General features: G+C 37.0%; 1 pseudogene across 1 annotated transcript in view; it reads left to right on the top strand.

The window, feature by feature from the left end:
• The window catches only part of LOC149035584 (von Willebrand factor D and EGF domain-containing protein-like), a 42014-nt pseudogene extending 26542 nt beyond the window's left edge, over positions 1 to 15472 (top strand). The window contains exons 15-31 of the transcript XR_016182342.1: positions 177 to 581; positions 3578 to 3688; positions 3931 to 4041; positions 4510 to 4620; positions 4724 to 4834; positions 5381 to 5575; positions 7246 to 7359; positions 7643 to 7756; positions 8850 to 8963; positions 9219 to 9332; positions 9595 to 9708; positions 10117 to 10230; positions 11688 to 12044; positions 12302 to 12402; positions 13770 to 13828; positions 13955 to 14109; positions 14521 to 15472. The product of XR_016182342.1 is annotated as a von Willebrand factor D and EGF domain-containing protein-like (transcript). The remainder of the gene's footprint in view (positions 1 to 176; positions 582 to 3577; positions 3689 to 3930; positions 4042 to 4509; positions 4621 to 4723; positions 4835 to 5380; positions 5576 to 7245; positions 7360 to 7642; positions 7757 to 8849; positions 8964 to 9218; positions 9333 to 9594; positions 9709 to 10116; positions 10231 to 11687; positions 12045 to 12301; positions 12403 to 13769; positions 13829 to 13954; positions 14110 to 14520) is intronic.
• The last annotated feature ends 2722 nt before the right edge of the window (positions 15473 to 18194 follow it).

Genomic DNA, 18194 nt, shown 5'->3' with positions numbered 1-18194 from the left:
CCATCTGCATGCGTAAGAAACCCTATGTCCTGTAAACACTGTATATGCTGAGGAAAGAAAAATAGCGGAACGTATTGTGTTTAAAATTTTGTTCTAAAGTTTCAAACTGAGACTGTTTCCTCAGCCCAGTGTGTGACGACAACGACCTACTTGTATATCCACTCGATATTTTGCAGTCAACCATCCACCTAATATTACGTCTCGCAAGGATTACTACGCGTTATATGGCGAAAACCTCGATTTGGTGTTTGATGTAGTTGATCCCGAAGGCATGCCTGTCATTATTTCACTGTTGGGTGGAGGCCCCAAAGATGCAATGCTAAGAGACAACATTCTTCACTGGAACGTCACCTCAGACAGAATCACCATATTTCACTTACTAGCAACAGACATCTGCAGCGCCTCGACCACTTTTAACATTACTATTTCCTTAGTTAACTGCCAATGTCAAAATAACGGAAGTTGTTCGCCAGTTGCACCAAGAGGATCAGGTTTTTACTTGTGCGAATGCCCACCTGGATTCACAGGGGCGAAATGCGAGACAAATATTGATGAGTGCCAGACTTATCCATGTGTCCAAGGTATTTTTCTTTCAATTTTTTTGCTAACCACTCTGGTTACTATTATCCTCACTATCGTCATTGTAATTGTTGTTGCAATTATTTTTAGAAGTAGCGCACCGGTTTGCGATTTTTAGCTTCGTGTAGTCTCTGTAGATATTTGCCAAATATAGGTTTGATCTGGTAATCTGATCTTCTTAGTGAGCTAAGATCTGCAAAGGACTTCTCTTGGGAGTAATGACTGACCTCTCGACGAGCTAAGATGAAATCGTCATCGGATTCGAGAGTTTTCGGCTAGTATAAGGTTATAAATTTGATTCTTGTAAACTGACTGATGAGTTGTTACGTTCTTTAATTGACTCAGGTAGCGAAAGTTAGTTGTTAGTTGTGATTGTTGTTTGGTTGTTTTGCTTTGAAGTTCTTTTGTATGGTTCTGGTAGTTGTACATCCGTTGATGAGAGTCTATTCTAAGCTAGTTAACCAGCTTTCTGGAATCAGTCGTTGAAAGTAGTTTGCGCAGTAGGTTAGTCATCGTGAACATTCCCAATGTAATTCGTAAGTCTATAATATACGGCAAGGAGGTTTCTCTTCTTCTTTGACCACTCCGGTAAACTGTGCCCGCCTTTAATTCGTTCAGCTGTGTCAATTATTCCGACTGGTGTTCGGCAATAAATGCATCGTAAAGGTTGTTTGGTCTGTTACCAAGTCGAAGTATTCCGTTCCTGCAGGATGTTCTGTACAAACTTTTTGCGATAATAGCTGTTTCGTGCTACTGATTGTCAAGTTTTCTCTTGTACTAAAAGTAATAGAGGTTAGGTAAAGGTTGAGTAAGTCTACAATGCCCCCTTGACGATTTTATCCGATACCTAACGACTACAAACTAATATGAATTGTGCTGAGACTGCAATTCGACAATCCAGTGACTCAGAACCAATAAGGATAACAATCCCTATCTCGTATGTAAGTCGTCTCAGTTTTTTTTGCTCGTCTTCAATTCAGTAAAGTTGATACAACGCGGAGAAATTCTGCCTCTAATATATCCTCAAACGGTTCTGTTAACTCTCATTGCGAGACAGAGAGGCTCAAACTAGAAACAAGAGCCTCGATCTGTAAACGTCTCGCGTTATTGAGTCTTTAAAAGATATTTAAGGTTGCCAGAAGTTCAAAATATCCTTTATCATGTAATTTCATGTCTCGCAATTTTCTTCAAGTTCTAGTCATTCCAAGGAGAGTAGTTTTTTGTCCCCTGAAGTGAATGTCTACATCAATTTGCTCAAGATTGTTTTCATCCCCTTTAAAAGCTCAACACCCCTGATATCACTGGAACTTTCTTTTTAGACGATTCGGATTTTAATAATCTCTCTATTTCAGCCTGATATTTGTCAACTCCTCCTCTTTGTGTCGTCAAAGACTGCGATTTCAATCACCCAACACGTGACATCTGCTTATGTTTCTTAGAATTACGAGCTCAGATTTTCTCGCTTTGACCGTATTTTCATGCCAACTCACGGTTTATTACCCTTGTCACTTTGTTGTGCCTCCTACTATAAACCAACAAAGCCAAAACCATTTACGATATGGCCTACTGCTCCATTTGCCTAGTGACACATACTTTAGTCGGCGTTTTCTTGGTAACCACGAGGGGTGTCAGTTTCTTTTGTTCAAAGCTCTGAGTCTCTTTAATATTTTTTCTTGTTCTAGTATCAAGGACTTGAAATTAATTCCTTGTTTAACTCTTAGTCCCTGCGGGAAGACCCATCAGTGTTACACTCGGATACAGTTTTCTTTAATCTAATTCCCACCATTCAAATTGGGTACAGCAACCTTTCCGACACACATCAGATACCCTAGTTGATCCAATTTTTTATCTGATCATGCAGCTTTGCGTTTCCCTCCATCGCTCCTATGTTTTTTGCAGCTGTCACCACTCTCAAAAAGTTTATTTCATTTCGCTGAGAAGTTGAATAACATCGAGGTCAACGCTTTGTCTCTTGCCAGGATCAGTACTTTATAGTTCTTGAATCTGATTTGCATTCCCATATTTTGACTAAAGACTACTCTAGCTCAGAGTATTAAGCTCAATTTCATCCTTTCCACACAACCGAAGTCATCCATGAAGATTAGATGGTATCCAGTTCGCCTTGTCGGCAAATATGTAACCTGTCGTTGCCTTTATCGGGATTAATATTTACGTTATTATCAAGGCTATTATGAAGAAATGTTGAGATAAGTGATCTTCTCCAAAATTTCCTCCTTTGGGGTTAAGTTTCCTCAGCATCTTTCCTGTCGATGTTGGCACTGTTTACCAGTTTTGCCGCACCCAGCATCCTTTAGTAATCCAGAATTTGTGGATAAAGAGCCATATCAAATACCTCATGATCTATGTAACCCACGTCAGGTACCTATTTGTCTTATACTTTATCTTGAAGGAGAAGAAGGGTCCAGGAAAGCACTCTTTTTTCTATTCATTAACAAAATGTTTAACAGAGATAGAATACCCCCCAAAGTTTCCCCACCATCTTGATTGACGTCATTGAGAACAACCCTTCCATGAAAAAATCACGGCTGCAGTAAACCCGTACCATTTCGAGCCTGAACGTGTTCCCGAGGTGAGCAAGGCGTCTAATGACGATATTGATGCGTCTGAAAGACTTGGCAGTTTGTACTGGTCGATTGTGTTCGTAGTGAACTCAGAGAAACTGCAAGAGAGTGCATCTGATTTTTTGAACAGCTCGAATTGGAAAACTGGTTTACGGAATTTATTTCATGATTTTTGTTCTTTTCTGCCATTTAAATATGCATGCAACCGGGCATTATCTTCGAATTTATGTCATTAAGACTATTTCTGAAGACCCTCGTTGGCAATCGAGCCTTACATGTCTTTCCTTGTCTGAATGTGCTATAATTCTCTCATGTCATACCTGACCATAATAAAGGTTCGATTTCTTCCTACTTAATTTTTGTATAACACTATTGTTGTTTGTTTGTTCATTTGTTTTTTCTTATTGTGCTGTTAGGCCTTTGCACCGATGGTATCAACAATTACAGTTGCCGATGTGACCCAGGTTATGCGGGAAGACACTGCGATCAAAATCAGGATGAGTGTGCTTCGTCGCCTTGTGTAAACGGTATGAACACTTACTTACATATGTGTTTCCGTGTCTGTCTTCTTTTTTAAAACCGCTCTATTACTGCTGTTGCTGTCGTTATTGCTGCTGCCGCTGTTGTTGCAATTATTAATGCTTGGAATCCAAAACGTTTCGAACAGGTTCTATTATGTTCTTCGAAAAAATTTTCATGGTTTTAATTCTAATTTTGCTTTGTAGGTTGGTTTGTTCACTTTCTTTTCTTTTTTATTTCCCTTAACCAGGCAGTTGCACTGACCTGGTCAATGGATATATCTGCAATTGTCACCCAGGATACGTTGGTACTCACTGTGATGAGAATGTCGATGAGTGCCTGTCATATCCTTGCTTTTACGGTATTAAAATAATTCATTTCGTTGTATTATTACTCTCCAAAATAAAACAGCGAAAGCACAGGCATTAGCACAAGCCCAGGCACTGCTAAGAGCATTAGCTCTGGCATCGACTGAATAAGCTAAGCCTGCAACTGTGGTTGCGGTTGAAGCAGTAGCTTTAGCTATAACTTTAGTAGTAGCTTGCAAAAAAATTAAAATTGAAAATTAGCTAGCTTTAGCAGTAGCTCGAGTGGTAGCTTCAGCAGTAGCCCTAACAGCAGCTTAAAAGGTAGCTTTATTGAGGCTCTTGCATTACTTTGAACAACGGCTTTAGAAATAACTTTAGAAGTGACCAGGATTATTTTTAACGCTAGCAGTTATTCTAACACTATTTTTTGTAATCATTGGCATTTGCAGTGATATTTGTAAAAGTTTGATTTACCTCAGTATAGTTGTTTTCATAGCTTTGGTATGTGTATACTTTTTCAGGGACGTGTTTTGATCAAATTAATGATTACAAATGTCTATGTAAAGCTGGCTACACTGGAAAAGACTGTGACGTAAATATTGATGAGTGTCAGTCATCTCCATGTATTAACGGTACTGCATGATTATGTTTTGCCCTTTTCTTTTCATTTAATTATTGCCGCCAGTCATATTCAAAAATGGAAGAAAAATAACTCTTTTAAATTATTTCATTAAGGAAATTGCACTGATCAGGTGAATGGCTTTAGTTGTCGCTGCCAAACAGGATTCAGTGGTGCACGGTGCGAGTATAACATTGATGATTGTCTCCCGGTATCTTGTGGAAATGGTAACTCATAAGTCGCTCCTTTTTTTTTTAATCTTTTACATAGCAAATTATGTTTTTCCATAGTAGCATATGCTTACTTTTACATGATAAGCTGAATCCTAAAGGAATTTTGATTCTTGCATAATTCATGATATATCGGAGTTCAGACGCATTGATGACGTCACCATTACAATCGACAACGTTTGGCTTTTTCATCATTTAATACAAGTGCATTCAATTTTTCCGAGATTTTCGCAGTAATAGATCACAGAAACGTCAAAAGGTGGCACGGACATCAATGACACACTCGGCTTGCCTTATTCTGACGTCTTCGATTTATTACTGTGCGGCAACACGGACTCTATTTGTTAATCAAATCATGATTTAACCAGTCATTTCACAAAGTAAAGAAATAAACACTCGTTTAAGTAAAATAACTTAAATCTACTCCCCACACTACTGGTTTAGGACAAAACAGTGACATGATTGTGTCTATGTCTATATTTTTGCCTTTGTCTACGTCTTTGTCTGAGAGTATGTCGCAGATTTGTTTGTGTTTTCCAACAGGAACGTGTATTGATCTCCTGAACAATTACAGCTGTATATGTAAAGTTGGGTACACCGGGGAACACTGCGAAATCCCTATCACGCGTTGTAACAGAGACTCTTGTTACCCTGGTGTGCAATGTACAGAAATATCACATTCGATTTCTTGTGGCCCTTGCCCCACTGGTTTTACTGGGGATGGAAAAAATTGCAGAGGTAGCTAATTCTTTTTTGAGGTTATGGCTCTTTGAAATAAAGCAAGACGTTTTTATTAAGTACCGCTAATTGTCTTCAAGGGAAGAAGCTTGAAGGAGACCTGTCAACTTGAAGTAGAAATGACACGATTCGGATCAGAAGTGGCCAGTGTAATCACCACGATTAGGGACTACAGTAAATTTTTACATCTTGATTTAAGTTCTGTCGCGGCACAAAGAGAATCATAAAATGACTTTGTATAAGTTGTATTGCTGAGGAATATTGCTTCATTGTTCCGGTTCCGGTTGCATTTGTGAGATGACTATCTCATTAACTCTTAATTCTCCTCCAAATTTTCCGAATTTAAATTTTTTTCGGCCCACTCTATCATCTTATCAATCTCAAAGTATTCGTTTCACGTAGCTGTACGCATTAATTTGTTTCCCTTTGTTTTCGCCATCACCTGTTCATTTGGTTCTTTTATGCTTTTCGTTTTGTTTTGTTTTGGTTTTGTTTTTTGTTGTCTGTTTGATATTCGAAAGAAAATATAAGTATCTATAACTACTCTTACTACAGATCGGTCGTCGATACTAAAATTTGTAGTCTTTCACTTTGAACGAATGGTTGCTAGTTTGGTTACAAAAAAGTACTATTTCAAAGGTAATCATAGATGAGTTATTTGATGTCGTCTCTTGCAGACATCAATGATTGTGTCAATCATACATGTGTTGATACTGATAACTCTTTCTTGTGCAAATGTGTGGTGGGATTCGGCGGGAACCATCGTCCAAAGAAAGAGTTGTTTGGTCTTCTACTCTAACCTTTTTGATCAATCTATTCATCTATTTAATTTCCTTTCTCACTTTTCTATTATTTCGTTTGTTTGTTTCTTTGTTTGTCTCTCTGTCTCATTTTTGTAGCAGAGAGGGTTATTAATTAAGACAATGATAGTTGAAATTTTAATAACTAATATATTTTTTATTTAGCAACCAATTCCTTCTTGCTAATGTTGTTGTTTATTGCTAATACTGTTATTTGGGTTATTTTTCACCCATTAAGACTTCGTCCACACTGTTCCGGTTAAATTCGAATGCGGTGTTGTTAAATTTATTATTCGCATCAAAAGATCTGGTAGATAACTTTTTATACCAAACTGCTAACGGAAGTCCTTTATATTATTCCTCAGGAGCTTTTAATAATACTTGTTTAAAAATGCTTGTTTAGAAAAAGAATGAAAATTTAGCTCTCACTCGGAGCAAAATAAGTTTTGGAGTTAACGATATTTCATTCCCAAACGCGATGCGAATAACGGCTGGATAACAAAACTGAGCTTTTTTACTCTGACTAAGGCTTTGCGATGTAAGGACTCTTCTTTAGAACATTAAATATATTTTTTAACTGCTATGCCCCACAAGTGCTTGAAAATAGCACATTTAGTTTTAAAAAAGTACAATTGTTAAAATTTTCAGCGCAAAGTTTCGATTTTTTTTTGGTCGTAAATTCTAGTGAACAACTCGAGCACAGTAAATCTACCACAAGGGTCTCAATAATGCAAGAAATTTGTACAATACATGCTGCATCTACAATGCGATCTCGTATATGCAAGAAATTCGTTCTCTTTTTATTATTGAGCAGATAATTTACGACTGATTTTTGATGGTTTTTGTTCGTTTATCTGTCTCTTTCGATAGATATCGATGATTGTCATAATCATACCTGTCAAAACGGTGCATCCTGCGTTGATGGTGTCAATGATTACTCGTGTACTTGTGTGATAGGCTTCACTGGATCTAGTTGTAAAATTGGTAAGTGGTAATAACAAAAATTCCTGTGTAGAATATAGAGTTTTCTATGTTCAATCGTAAGGTTTAGTCCTGTCTTTATGAAACAATATTCAGACGCCCTATGGAATGGTAATGAAACTCTTTTTTACGGACATACAGAAAAAAAAGGTTGATGGTAAACCAAACATTTAGGACATTTAGAGGCAATAGCATTGTCAATTAAGCTTCTGTTTTATCTAGAAATGAAGAAATTACAAATTTTTAGTCTTAAATGATTTTTTAAATTTGATTTCGTCTCCTGCAGACATCAATGACTGTGTCAATCATACGTGTGCTAATAGTGGAACATGTGAAGATGGTACTAACTCTTACTTGTGTAAATGTGTGGCGGGATTCAGCGGAAACCATTGTCAAAATAGTGAGTTGTTATTTTATTTGTATTCGTTTTATCTTTTTATTGATATTTGTGGTCACTTATTTGCTTATTTGCTTTTTTTGTACGAAATTACTGAGATTATTACAGCATCTCCTCGAATAAGCGCCCAAATATAAGCCTCAAACCCCTGTTTCGCCACAATGTCATAAAAGATGGAATTTTTGGCGTTAAAGTGTCAACGAATAAGTCGGAAATTAAATATTTCGCTGGCACGAGAACAACAGGGCCTAGGAATGGACCTTTTCTGAGGGTGCATTGTGGGTATAGAGATGTGAGTATTTAACCCTGTGTTTCCAAGTGGGTAATCATTCTAGGCCGACACCGATTGCCGCATTTCATAGTTTATTTATATAGACAGCCTAGTAGGATGGCTTTATGAGCTTGGGCCCGGTTCCTACCAAGATTTTCTGTCTGCTTTCCCCATATGGGTTTTTTTTTCTGATCACCTTTCTAACCACAATGTCTGTCAGTGGTTGCTCAGTTCTCGGTTCAAAAAAAGCGATAATTGTCAGTTTGATTATTCTAAACATGGGTTATATATTTGTCCTTTCTGGCTACCTGTACGCTAGTGTATGTCCAAACCGTGCAAAATAAAGTTAATGGTTCAATATTTGATCTGTCTATTATGCAGTGAAGCTAAAACCGCTTCCTCGATTAACCGCTCTTATAACTCCTTCCACGCTTAAATAGTATGGATACAAGTAAAATCGGTTTTCATTGCCACTTTTCCATTTGTCAAGCTTAAGCTATGGCAGAATCAATAAAGGAGGATAGGTTCTTCTCCGCTTTTGTTTGTTTTTTTTTTTATTATTATTTTTCCATTTGCTTTTTTATCGCCATGTGCTTCAAGAGTTTTTTTTTTTTTTTCCGTGAGTATTGTTTGTTTTTCATTTTTTTTTTTAATTCTTGCTCTATTGCTGAGCTAAGTGCCCCTCGATGAAGTGCTTTCCCTCCAATTAGCGCCCCTCCCCCCCCCCCCCCCATCTTCCTTTTAGCCTAAACATTAAATAAGCGCCCGGGCGCCCAGAGGAGGAACTACGGTATTTGGATGATTTCTCCCTGCTGGTTTTTACAGACATTGATGATTGCCATAATCATACCTGCCAAAACGGTGCATCCTGTGTTGATGGTTTTAATGATTACTCGTGTGCATGCGCACAAGGCTTTACTGGACAAAGTTGTGAAACAAGTAAGTTATCGTTTCAAGAATCTCTTTACTAATGGATAACAGATAAAATCCAGCAAGTTACGATAAAAGCAACTTGCGAATCTCAAATGGTCGTTCTTTTAACATAATATGTATCCTTTTTTCATTTTCTTCTTCTTTTAAGTTTTTATCTTTTGTTCTCTCCATCCTTTAGGTGAAAGGTTTGCCTGTGTCTAATTTATAAATTCCTATAATAGATAACTTTTTGTTCGTTTGTCTGTCACTCACTTTTGATAGATATTGATGATTGTCGTAATCATACTTGCCAAAACGGTGCATCCTGTGTGGACGGAGTTAATGGTTACTCGTGTACTTGTGTGGTAGGCTTCTCTGGATCTCGATGTAAAATTGGTAGGTTGTCATAAAAAATGTCCTAAGTAGAATTTAGAATTTTCTATATTAAAACGTAAAGTTTCTTGGTTCATCTTTATTGAACAAAATTTGAAGCACACTTAAGATTGCTGGTGACATGCCTCCTATGGACTTTTGGAAACAAACGTATTGCAGTGAGAAGATAACTTTCTATTTAGTCAAGTTGCTAGTTCGTCTATAAATAAGGAAATTGACTCAAACTCAAAATAGAATATTTTTTGCTTGAAATTGCCTCCTGCAGACATCGATAATTGTGTCAATCATAAATGTGGTAATGGTGGAACATGTGTGGATGGTATTAATTCTTACTCGTGTAGATGTGTGGCGGGATTCACTGGAAACCATTGTCAAAATAGTGAGTTGTCTTTTTACATTAATTGTTTTGATCTATCTTTCGATATATTTGTAACCAATTTGTCTACTTATTCATTATTTTAAGAGTTTATTTATCCAAGACTTTCTTTATCTGCAGAACCCAGACTACTCACACTAATTATGACTGAAATAATGATCTCCTAAGTTTAAAGTTGCCTCTCTTTTAACTCGTATTTACCTTTAGATTTTTTTCATTTTGTTTGTTTCTTTGTTTTTATCAAAGATGGATGTCTATCAAAATGGCGATAGTTGAAATTCTCGTTAATTTATTCATTTTCTTAGTGTCAATTCCTTTTTATCTGTGTTACAGATTACTAATCTTGTGATTTGGATTAATTTTCACCCATTAAAATGTCATCTTATTTTCGCCTCCTGTTGCTATTGACAGACATCGATGATTGTCATAATCATACCTGCCAAAACGGTGCTTCCTGTGTTGATGGTGTTAATGATTACTCGTGTGCTTGCATGGCAGGCTTTACTGGATCTAGATGTGAAACTGGTGGGTCGTCATTTTCTAAAGTTTCCAAGTAGAGTATAATTTGCTTGATTCAAACTCAATATTCAAACAAAGTATGAAGTAGTCATACTATGAGTCTAGGTATGGACCTTAAATAACTCACTCAAGTAACAGAAGAAGAAGCAAACAAAGGTTCTTAAACACGCCAAGCACTGTAATGGACGAAATTAAAAGGTGAGCAGAGACAAAAATCACCAAGGAAAAAATTAAGTGGACAGTTCGAGTTTTGAACGTTTTCACGCTCAGTTAGATCGTTATTTCAGTACGTACAGTATTAAAACTCATACACAGCAAACACTCGTGTCGTATATGTAGTTTCGTGTACAAAAAACAGAACAGTGCAAGTCGGAAATGATGAAAAATGTAACCGAACTCGCATAGCTGAAGAAAATTTATACAAATCATAATGTCAGAGAAACTACGATCGTCGCTCATCATGGCGATTCCTGTTCCTCGCAGTGTAGCAATCTGCGATGCGTTGAGTTGAAGGCCAAATCCGTCACAGCGGCCGATTTTTACGGACGCTTTCACCCCGAAGAATATTTTTGTTCCTATGAAGTCGGCTGTTGTTCATTCATAAAATTCACGCCTGAAGCAGTTGTTTTCTAATTTCAAGTTTTAAAAACTTGTTTCCATCAGCTTCAGTTCGGCCGGATTTCAATGAATATCATTTTTAGATTCCGCATTTAGACTAAAAAACTACATGATAGTGTTGAATTCGATCAGCCGAACTGTTTCAGTTTGTGCATGTGCACTAATTGCAGATTGTGAATGTTGATGAATTGTCAACTTAGGTGGTTTCATGGTTTTGAGAGCTTTCGTTTTATTCAACCAATCAGATTATTAGCACCATTTTAAAAGAAGATTTTGATTGGCTTATCTTAGCGTGTCTTAGGAGACAATCAAACATACCAACGACACTTACGTTCGCTTCGAAAGTTAAAATTGTTTTGAAAATAGAAAATTATGAGTAAGGAATCTCAAGGATTATATTATATAACATTTAAAGAGGCATTGACTGTGCTCTGTTCTGTTTAAAAGCACACAGGAAGCGGCTAGAGCACTTAAGAGGTGCCTACTCTTCTTCCCTCACTAGGCTACACTTCCTATTTATGGAAGCCTGAAACAGCGTGCATAAAATTTTTGTTGGAAAGACTCTCGACGTAAATTCAAACGACGACGGATTGTGTTTTAAGAATACAATTCTTTTAATAACATTTCATGAACAATTCTTACCGCAAAAAATCTTACCTTGGCAGAGCTTAATTATTTCAGCGGAGAACACTTGATCTATGTCGTTGTGACATTTTGTCTTACTTCGCTCTACATGTAATTAAATTATCCTCCTTCGCACTCCTTAGAGAACGGTTCCCTATATTTGTATCGCCTAGAAGTGTTTATTTATGTTGGGCCAAAACTAACTCTCTTTCCTATTAAAGCAATATCCAGCGTAAATGAACAGTCATCCCGAAAGACTTCTCCAGGTCCATCAGAGTCAAAAGCGACATCTTCCAAAACCAGTGCACCAGTCATTGCTACGACCACGCGCGGGTTTGAAACAAGTTTCATTAGTGTGAGAATATCGCAGACAATAAATCCTTCGTCACCTTCAAGAGAGGTGCGCATTACTTCATCAATCAGGCTTCCAAATGCCTTGTCAAGCCAAACAGCCTTTACAACACCAAAAACTGACGCACCACGCACAGATAAACCAGCTACAGAGAAAATAACAACAGGTGCATTCGAGACTGAAGAACCAGAGACAGAAGAAGCAGCCATCGAGGAAAGCAAGACAGGTCAATGTTTAGTATTGTTTTATGCTCGTCTCCGTTATCACTGACTATTTTTATTGTTAATATCACTGTTACATTCGTGTTTCCTTCGTCTGCTTTTTCTTGAAATGGTCTACTTGCATGAAACATTTTCAAGTTTGCCTCTAATGAAGGTTATAAGATGCATACGATGTTTGTGTGTGTGTGTGTGTGTGTGTGTGTGTGTGTGTGTGTGTGTGTGTGTGTGTGTGTGTGCATTAAGGTCCATTACTTTATAACAGAGCTCATCATGGAATTACATGTGGACATGACCTGGAATGATGAATTGAATGACAAAAGCAGTGCAGCTTTCAAAGGCCTGTCTCGAGAATTTGAAAAAGAGGTGAGCGTCACATGAAGTAGTTTAGAAGGATTCAAAAGACAGCGAGATTCGTGAACTAAGCCTGCATACGTGTAAAGTTAGAAATGCCGTTTGAGTGTTTTGACAAATCAGTAACCAAATCAAAAATATCGCTAGTTGGTGTTTTGGTTCTCAGATTTTATTTTTGCTATTTTTTGGTGTTATTAGATTTATTGCTATTCAATTTACACCCGTGATTCTCTTCACAAAATGAATTGCTTAAGTGAAGAAAAAATAACTACATCCTTATTCTGTCGAGTATTTCTTTCTTTTCATCATACCATATTCTCCAGTTTCACTACCAGCTTTTCAGCAGGAAAAAGCAAATAGACAAAAAGTAAACCAACAAACATAAGCGCGGAATACAAACGATAACGCTCTGGCAAGGATAAAGCCCTAGACGGTTGATAGATCGACATTATCTGATATTTTCGTACCGCGAGCATTTCACTAGCAGTTAACCTTAAGCGAATACATCTTCTGGAAGTAGTACATCTACGAGCCTCCATTTCCTACCTGGCCCCTGTATACGCTTCTAGCAATGAATTTTTAATTTCGATAAGGTTCCCAGTCACAGAGTGTAGAAAACAATTCCGAATATCTTCACAGTAATTTACATGTTACACCTTTATTCTCCCCTGAAGCAAACAAGTGAGATGAAATAGAATAATTAAACTGCAATTGTGAAGAAGTATTTTGAACTGTTTCGACGAATGAAAAGATTCCTGCATGGGCAATAACGCCAGTTAGTCGGCTTTTTTCTTGATCCTCGCATGGATGGCGGGGCGACTCTCAACCAAAATTAATAACATATAACATAAGTCGCTAAGGATAATGCAAACGAGATGATAAAAGGAAACATACTTGTTCCATGTGGCACTCTGCTTGAGGCCGCCGGACGGAAAGCTGAGGTTTGTGTTCCCTACCACGATCTCCATCCGCCTCTTTTGCAGGAAACTGGGTTTGAGTTTGACCTCACATCCTATTCCGCCTTGCGACTAGGGTTAGTGTGTCCCAGGCCACAACGAATCACCACACCTCGTTAATAACAATAAATAGGGAGGAATATTATACTATGCCCAACATTGATCGGCAACAACAGAGGAAGATCTAGAAAACACTGAAGAGTTCACCACTACACATTACATTTTCCAGAGGAGAGCTTCAGTAAGATAAACAGTCTAAATCATGTCGTTTCCAAGGCTTTACCAAGCTTTAAAAGTATCGAATTTTAGGTTCTTATTTATAACGTTGATTTGGTTTCCCGTGACTGTTCATTTATATTAGTCTAATAATAATTTTACTGGTTAATTATCCTTTCACACATTCTTTATTTATCTTTATTTCAGATTCAGCAGCAATATTCCAAAGATGATAACTTTGTTGCTGTAAGAATTCTATCATTCAGGTACTTGAAACTAAGTAAATGGCGATAATGATCTCCTGCATCTGTCTTTCACTACAATACGAGAGCACTATGCTATAAATACAGTCAGGTAATGAATTAACTGATTGTCTTTGTGTTTATGACCAGAAAAGGAAGTGTTGTGGTGGAATTCAAGTTAAAATTTAAGGGGAAGCTAAAAACTGAAGAAGCGTTAGCACCACTTAAAGAGGGAATAAAAGATGGCAGAATGGGCTCTTTGAGAGTTGATCCTGAGTCCTTAAGAGTTAAAAATGGCAGAGAAGGTAAATAGAGAGGGTATATGATTTTAAGCAACCAATCTGTGATCATAAGCCTTGGAGTCTTGTCCACTGCTATCCTAGGTCATAAATAATTTCCTACAATTTGTTATTTTTCAAAGTTTCGATTGCCGTTCAAAAAATATTTACTTTTTGTTTGTTTTATTTTGTTGTTGTTGTTGTTTTTATATCGCACGGACTAAAAAAAAACCAAAGAATGAAATGAAATAGAACCCCCGCTAATGCTGCCTAATGCATGTTGATATATCTAAGTGCTATTAAGATACAAAATTCATGTCTGGTTTGAACGGCCTTCTTTTCTCATTCACCTTTTTTGTTGAATTTTGCTTTGACTTTCCTCAGTGATTTTCCCCTTCCATGCTTATATTTTTGATTTTTTACTCTTATTATACTTAGAAACTACAAAGCCAAAGATTTCCTTGGCAATGGGAATTGGCATTACATGTGGAGGAGTTTTTTTTTCTTGCTCTCATTTTAATTTACCTTGTTCGTTACTGCAAGCGACGCAATGGTAAAATCCAAAGGCGTAGTTCAGATGGTATGCCCACAGAAGTTTCCCTCCCAAATCTTGCAACTTACGCTTTAAGGGATGAGAAGGAAGGTAATGCTCGTTATGAAGAAATACCAGTCTCCAACGTTGGATACAACCAGTACGAGACACTGGGCATCTCGAATGAAGCCGTGCAAAACGAGAAGCCGGACGCCCCGAGTTCAAGTACTAATCCTCCTAAAGATTTGGGTATTCTAAATAAAGCCGTTTCCTACGACGAAATAAATATCTAGATTAACGCATGAAATGTCCTCCTCTATCAGACAGAGGAGGTACTCACTCTTCCCCCAAAAAAACGAACGGATAAGTCAAAGATATCGGATTTTCAACTTTTTGCTTGCGTTTTAGTTGTTTTTCAAAAAGGCAGAGAGGAATTTTGTGTCATTTCTTTCGCATATAGCTTGAAATATACCAGAAGTGCTTTTTTGTATCTATTATATAGTTAGATAATTATGAGCCAGTAGGGAATTGTATGCCCGATCTTCGTTTATGTTCTTCAAATTCCCTTTAATGTACCACCAAGATTTCGTGATATTGATTATTGGTATACTTTCTTTTAATTACTTCACTGTAAAGGTTTACTGCTCTATCGCTGATAAAACCAACTTGTGTGTATGTCTATGGAGTAAAGAAAAAAATTGCAGTTTTAAAGAATATTATACGGCGGATTTTTACGGAATTACTAGTTAGAAAATTGTGATCGGTTGCTTTTTTCGATACTTTACTGTACTTTTTGCTTATAGATTGGACTCCGCTTTTTGCAGATTGCTTTTTGCTCAATAAAACGATGAAAGTTTATATCTTAAGTGTACTTTTATTTAGCGTGGTTTTTTTGTGCACTTCGCCAATTTTACGGCACCAACAAACCGGCATTTTTAAAATAAATAACAGCTAGTTAGCCGGCGCAAAACGATGTTTTCCGAGCTAAGCCGACTATTATTTACAGTACGCTGATCTTGGCATCTTACGAGCTAAGAGACGTGTTATAAAATTGGCACGGTCACCGTGTAACATCGTGCAAAGTTGCGAGCAAGATCTTAACACGTTCATTTATTTCTACGGTGCGAAGCAAGACAATGGTTGCGAAGTTAATGAGGCAAGTAACTTACACGCAGCTAACGTGTCAAAAGCTCGTTCTATTGTTATAGCGAGCTAGTCAGCGTGCGTTCACCTTATTCCCTGAAATCCCGTGGAGGGTCACAATTAGCCAATGATGAGGCTCTGTGATCTTTTGAAAAAAGAAAGTTTTTCTGATCTCTGAAGTCTTTGTCGTACGTCTCCCCCTGGACTGGAAGCATTCTACCTCCAGCGTCAAGTACTGTGTGGGCATTACTGCGTATCAGATTTAACGAAGATCTGTGTCAGCGGATTGTACTCTACAGTTAAGAATTCACTTTACCAAACCCAGAAAAATAAATTTTCAGACACATCATTGGGAGGAAAATTTCTCACTGGTAATGAATACGTACCTTAAATTCAGTTAAGCTTATGCTTTGTTGCATCCAATATCAAGCAATACCGATGCGATGAAGTTCGTCATGGCATGACCCTATCGAAGATTTCTTTTTTTCAAATAGATATGGCTAAGCAATTCAGTAGACTCTAAATCGAACAATTATGGAAGTATTCGCTAGCACATATACAATGAAGTCTGAGATTTCTATGATATTTGAATAAAAGCCTCCGTGGCATTTTGACGAAAATTTTAAGCGTTGAGTAGAATCACACTGTAGAATGTAAACTTAAAGAAATAAGGTCCCTGTCAGGCAGCCCTAGCTACAATAGAGAGATGACTGGTTTCAGTTAAAATAATAAAATCCAAAATTGATTATTACAGTGATCCAATCTGGAGGTTTAAAATAAAGGTTAAGCATAATTTAGAGAGGAAATATCCTTTCTCTAAAAAGTTAAGCTCCACCTTACGACCCTATAACTTAAATTCATCATTGTAAGTGCTGTGATTAAAAAGGAGTCTAAAACTGCCTTTAAACCCTCTGACAGAAAAAAAAGGCAGGGCAAAGAGGAAAGAAAAGAATTAGAAGGCATTAACTGAAACACCTTTTAGCTGTGTCATACCATGTTCTATCTAGCTTTCCATTTCCTAACTAATTTAGTACACTCACGTTGGGGCTAGATAGATGTGTTAGTGTCTACACAGGGCTCACTCGCAAACGCCAAATACCTGAATGAAAATCAATTTTAAACTAAGAATTATGAATTTGCGTGCAAAATTGTTGATATATTAGTCACCTTTACAAGACTGGCCTTGTTTGAAAATTCTGGAGTGGTCAAAAAAGTTGTGTTATTGTTATGGTCTAGCCCAAATGTTTAAGTTAAAAATTTTCATCGAGCAGACCTCATGCCTAATACCCTTTATTGTAATCAGATGCGCAGGATTTGAAAAGGTTCAAATACTTCATGTCATATTATTCATACTGCGTACTTTGTATACTAATTATCTTATTCTTATATTCGGCGAATTGAACAAAGTCCAACACTGAGTTAATAAAATCTTGAATTTTTACAGGGTTACTTGGCTACTTTGTTCGCACAAGTGACCACTCTACATTAACGACCATCGAGAGTCTTAACGTTAACAACAAGAAAAGAACCAAAACAGTAGCGAAACGGAATACGCATGCGTTAATTCATCATTATTTTATATTTTGTTTGATGGCGGTATCCATCACGAATCTTCTTCACAAGTCGTTATGACTGACAAGTAAACTGAGACTGCGTATAAATTTTCGAGGTAGGATTCGATATGGCTGATCCAAAGTTCTTCTTTGAATTTTTCCTTATTGCGATTCACGCAACTGGCGTGGTGGCATGGACTAGCGACGAAAGCTGTTTAAACGGCGAGGAAAATTTATCTATAGTTGATAGAATTTTGTGGAACACGCGGTGCTTTTCAGGTTATTTTTGGATTCGAGTATTGCTTCCCAATTTAATTTGAAGCCTATACTTGCGAAATTCTGACAATGAGTCAGGGTCCGCAATGAATCAGTGATTACAAACTCTCCTAGTGCGGCCAAGATATTTCAATATTAAGAATACAGTAAACATTGAACATTTGAAATATTATTGCGACTTTACTCCTTTTGTAAATATAAATCAATTAAGTATTTTATTTTTTTGAAAATCTCTCAACTTTTGCTCTTAAAAACGAGGGGGAATGTTCTTCGAATAACTTATTGGCCCAAATGTTATTCCCGGTCTACGCGAACTAATCACTTCTATTAATCTACGGTTAGCGAAATTTACTAGTTATAAGAAGGCAAGAGAATACCAAATTGCGTTAGTATTAAAATGACTGAGCTTTAAAGAAAAACATGATTCATAAAGTATTTTCATTTTTTTTTTACTTCCGCACGAAACTTCTACCGTTTGTTTACACTTAAAGATATTCGTTAATTTGTTTTAGTATTTAACAAGAAAAATACTGCTCTACGGCATAATCATTATGTTTCTGCTTTATTTTGACTCAAAGCATTAATACTGAATATTTTGGTATTATTTT

This window comes from Pocillopora damicornis, chromosome 13, assembly GCF_964200805.1.
Source record: "Pocillopora damicornis chromosome 13, jaPocDami1.2, whole genome shotgun sequence".
In the NCBI taxonomy this organism is placed as follows: Eukaryota; Metazoa; Cnidaria; class Anthozoa; order Scleractinia; family Pocilloporidae; genus Pocillopora; species Pocillopora damicornis.
Note: the sequence above shows the minus strand (reverse complement) of the source record. Positions and strands in the feature narration are given on the sequence as shown.